The sequence below is a fragment of the Wyeomyia smithii genome, chromosome 2 (assembly GCF_029784165.1).
Source record: "Wyeomyia smithii strain HCP4-BCI-WySm-NY-G18 chromosome 2, ASM2978416v1, whole genome shotgun sequence".
In the NCBI taxonomy this organism is placed as follows: Eukaryota; Metazoa; Arthropoda; class Insecta; order Diptera; family Culicidae; genus Wyeomyia; species Wyeomyia smithii.
Genome location: NC_073695.1, coordinates 161213420 through 161218362, shown reverse-complemented (window position 1 = coordinate 161218362; position 4943 = coordinate 161213420). Strand labels below are relative to the sequence as shown.

At 38.3% G+C, this 4943-nt stretch overlaps 1 pseudogene; it reads right to left on the bottom strand.

Annotated features, from left to right (window-relative positions):
* Nucleotides 1-2451: 2451 nt before the first annotated feature.
* Nucleotides 2452-4253, bottom strand: LOC129720164 (uncharacterized; annotated as a pseudogene).
* Between the last annotated feature and the right edge of the window lie 690 nt (nt 4254-4943).

The window sequence follows — 4943 nt, the reverse complement described above, 5'->3', positions numbered from 1 at the left end:
GCTATTTATTTTTTGAAGGTACTTACTCACTAAGTTGATTTTGAAAAAAAATTGAATGCCAAGCTACTAAACTGCATAAGAATTTGATTTTTTTTAATTTTTTTTGCTAGGCTTTTTGCAGTATTTCTTGCAAACGCATCTTGCTTCAGATCCTCGATTGCATCATATAGGGCATAATAAATTTCTCCTATATCAAGCCTCAAGGGAGTGACAGCATCAATTCGACTTTCCAACGCGGTTCACTCAGAGGGTCTACCGTAAGAAAAGTAATGTGTTTTTTGAACGATGAGTTGAAGCAGAAAAGAAGTTGAAAATTTCTTGCACGACACTGAAAAAGTCAACTGCATCAAAACATGACTTGGCACCATCGCTAACAACAAGATTGAGAGAATGGTTGCTGCATGGAACGGATTGATTTTTACAAAAATTGATTTTTACAAAAAAAGTTTATGATAATTAGTTTAAGAGATTATGACAGATCTCGACGTTTCATGCATTTCTAAGACCATTTTTTTCAATATCGAACATTTAACGAACTACCTGTGCATTTTTTATCGGCCGAAAAAGTGAAACTTTGACCGCTTCGAGGCACCACTTTTCGAAGTCCGACTGAGCTGAAATTTTGCAAGAAGACTGTGGTATGTGGAGTGTTAGTACAACGTTAGTACATGAAAATGTGGATGGTCGCGTCGCACGTGAATAAAAATCCTGCTAGAGAGAGAAAAAATTTCCTCGTCGCTTAAAACATAAACACACGCATTAGCCGTCTGTTTGCCGCCCCTCGATGATTGACGAGCAGGCGACCGCCTGCTTCGCCTACGCGTTAATCCGCCCCTGCTTGTTACCAACTCTACTACTTTGCAAGTTTAGATTTTCGTAACAGTTGGCGAACAATTCACTTGCTTCGTAAAGTGGAGTGCTTGAATCATCATAATTTACCCCATATTCTGATCCAGAGCAACATTCAACTGTTGAGCTTGAGCATGAATTAAACTCGTTGAAACCGCAGTTTTCCTTATTCTGTTGGTGATTAAACCCGTCCTCTGTTTTCGATGTTTTATCTGTACTCTCTTCGTCGTCTGATACAAAAAAGCAGTTTTGCCCTTCAACAAATTCAGTTGTGTCTGGTCTGATTGGTTTTACATTTATTGAATCGGTTAAGTCAATGCTTTCGTCATTCAAACCAAGGCCCAGTAAAACGTGCCGAGCAAATGACAATGCTTTTTCCACCGCGTTTTTAAGGTCCTCATTTGATGGCATTGACTGGTCGTTTTGTTTAACATTCGTTTTTAGCAGCGCTGAAAAATTGACGTTATTTCTCTGTTTGTTCATTACGCACATTTTCATTTGAATTCGCCTTAGTTTTTCTGTTAGCTCTTTAACAGTAAATTTAACAACGATCTGGATGGTTGTAGACATTGATCTTAATTGACGAAATAAGTTTTCAAATTTTCATGGTTCTGAAGGCACCATTTTCTCCATCCACGTACAATAAAATTTACCACCCTGCGGAAAAACGACAATTTCTGTATTTCTAATGAATATACGCATAAAAAATACAGTTGTAGTGTTTTGTTTTGGAATAGCTTTTACAATAGAGAACCTTTAAATTAGGCTTCAATGTAGTCAAACAAACAATATCGCATGCTAGCCTAGATGGCCAATAGCGGTCTCGATCAACCAGATTAGTTGAGAGAATTCGTCATCGACATTGTATTCGACACATTCAGCAAGTCGCAGGATAAATCGTACAAAAATTACGTAACGCTCTGGATAGGGGGGAGGATTTTAGACCTCCTCCCCCCTATGTAACGATAAACGTTTAATATGACTCTCTTCATAAAATTACGTAATGGTAATGCCGAACAACTTTTAAAATTTCACGAAATATTACAGTTATATACTGCCCTTCCAAGCATAGTTGTCCCAGCGTGCATAAGGTTTGTATAGAACAAGGGACTACACACTTAGATTTAATTGCCGAGAACTCAACAGCTGATAAATTCAGCGAAATGTTCTACAAACTTTCGGCAGAATTTTCAAGAACTTCGGCAAATGAAATGTCAATACTTGCTGGTTTACGGTAAATCGATATATTTGCTGAATGTTCGTCGAAATATATTGCTGACATTTGTTGAAAACTTTGCCGAGCCCAATCAGCTGTTGGGAAGTTTACCGGGATAAATTAAGTGTGTACTATGATTGGAACGGCAGTATAACTGTCTCAACTATCCCGTCTCCCCCATATGTAACAATATGTATCGAAGACTCAACCACTCCCCCCCATTCATGCTTTATGCAATTTGTGTACCATGCCTAAATACAACAATACACCGTGTCCCAGCGCTGGGTCGAGAAAATTTTCAACCAGAAAATATTCAGTTGCGGTTGCTTTTTGAGCGGTAAACTTAGGTAGTCTTTTTTGACACTGGACTGTTTTATGAAATTTGTTCACTTTATAAATAGAACTTACCATATATCATAGACTCGTTCTAAAAGTGTGATGTCCGTTTCGATGAATGATCGGTACATCCGATTCATCATATCGAGGAACATTGCTGTTCCTTCACTAAGTTGAACGTTATCTCTAAGACAGTGCATCACATTCGGATTAATAAGCTTCAAAGTCGGCCGAAACTTCATTTTATCCTGAAGCTCAATATCAGAGATACACAGACCGTGCTTATCTTTGCTTTGATTATTTATCAAATCCCTGAGATGGTTTTTAGTGATCACTAGATTACCTATAAATGTAATAAGTATTATGTGCAAAATAAACTCATCGTTCATATCAAAGGACGTCCGTCGTTTAGGGGATAGGAGGATCAAGAAATCTGCACACTGCATGTTAACTAGATAGGAAAACCATGGAAAATAGGAGGTGGGGGCATCAACAATTCCGAAAAATCTTGGAGGACCTTTGTAAACGGAGCCAAAGGAAGTATATTTTTTCGAATCCTGAGAGGTAAGATTGCAAAGTTTACTACTCTGACTCTTACCTTCGAATCAGTATTGTTTCAGTTGAATTGGATGAAACGGGAACCTCACGGCATTTGACTCGGCTGTTATTAATATATTCATCGATTACGTGTCGCAGCTCGTAACGCAGCGCAGAATGTGTTTTTTAATTTTTTGCGTTACGTAATGTATGAATGATCTCTATTACATCGATCTTCAGTGTAGTAAAATTTGCATTCTTAGCACTCGAGCGATTTCCAAAGTATTTTCTTACCAATCAACATATCTCCGTTCAAAAGTCGGTTCCTAAATTTATTAATGGTGTGTATCATATCCTGGACATTGACGGGCATGTTTGTGTGGCTGGTTGCTCTGAACCAACTTCCCCAGCACGAGGGAACTCGTGTTTTGTCAAAACCGGCTCGATATTTCATGGCTTTTAACAGACGTGAATCTCCATCAGAAGCATGAGCTACTACTGTAATGCCTTCTTTACCTAGTAGGCTTTCAGTGTAAATCCATCTTTTTGAATACATCGCTATGTTCAAATTTATTGTTGGTGCACGTATGAAATAGTACATACGGAGCTGCTCCGGATACCAGAGGTACTGCTAGTTGCACATAGGCATAGTTACCTATTGAGTAGGTCCTGAGGTCACTTACCATTTTATGAGGGGTTGTTGCAAGGAAAATGTTTTTCCTAGGCATTCCGTTAGAATCCAGGGGTGCTACTAGACCTCTGATAGCATCATTGTTGTAGTCATACTCAGTGGTGGCAGTAATTCTAGTGCCATCTTCACACAATGCCACTTACTTGGCTTACTAAATATTGTTTCAGGCCAGCGAAATCAAGTTCACCTTCGAGAATTCGCATGGTGTACTTTTTCATATGCCTTTGTATTGTTTTTTTAGTCATCGTGGCAATATTCGAGCCCAAATATTCATATTGCGAATTGCCAGCTGTCAGGTATTGAAATGTACAAATATCTTTCTCCAACTCAGTGTAACGTCTTGAATGTATGTTCGTATTATTTATCCTGGAATTCATGCTTGCAAGAGTATTGAGGAATTTCGAATCCTCAGATGTAGTGTTATCCAAACAACAACTAGATGAGACAGTGCCCAAAATAGAACTGTGTGCTATAAATAAAAAAAAAACAAAAAAATGAGGATATGTTTTTACTATATCATACGGTTTGTAAACTATTTGGCTCCAGCATATCTTCCTCGACGTAGTTCTTACTGGTAGTGAAATCTGCTGCTGTACTTATATCAGTTTGGGAAACAGGTGCCATTCTCGGTTCTATCAGAAGTTGTATTGTTTGACTGAAATCGGAACTAATAACTGAGTCGTTATTGTTGGCACTATCGGAAGATATTTCAAAATCTTCAATTTCGTTTTGTAGTTCTATGCCGGTTACTTGTAGGGTGTCGTAGCTGTCGTCGTTCTGGTTCAAAAAGATCTCACATGAAACATTGCGGCTATGTGCTGTAAAATAATTGAAATTTATTATAGTGTTGCCGTCGTCCACAAAAGACGCATATCGCAATAATTGGTTGGAGAAAGTAGGGTGCCCAAGAAAGCTCATTAGATGGTACAATATCAAAATGTGAAAAGCGGGTTGAAACATGCGAAAATATCAGAAATATCGTGAACGACATCTTCTATAGATTACTACTTACGATCAATTGATGAATTTGCCCCTCCTAGTATTTCCATTCCGCGGTGTTGCGTATCATCATTGGCATCCACAGCTGTGTCAATGTTAGAGTCTTCAGAGATCAATTCTGTGAAAGAGCGATCCAAACTAGATTTATTAGGCGAGTTATTATTATCATCATCAGCAGCATAAACTTCATGTTCATGCTGTTTTTTATGGCGATTACTTCTAAGTCATACTCTATCCGGCTTGCTACCTCGCGCTGGACACTCTCTTCAGAAGTATTACTTTTTCTTGATTTTCTCGAGCGATTTGTTGTCTTAT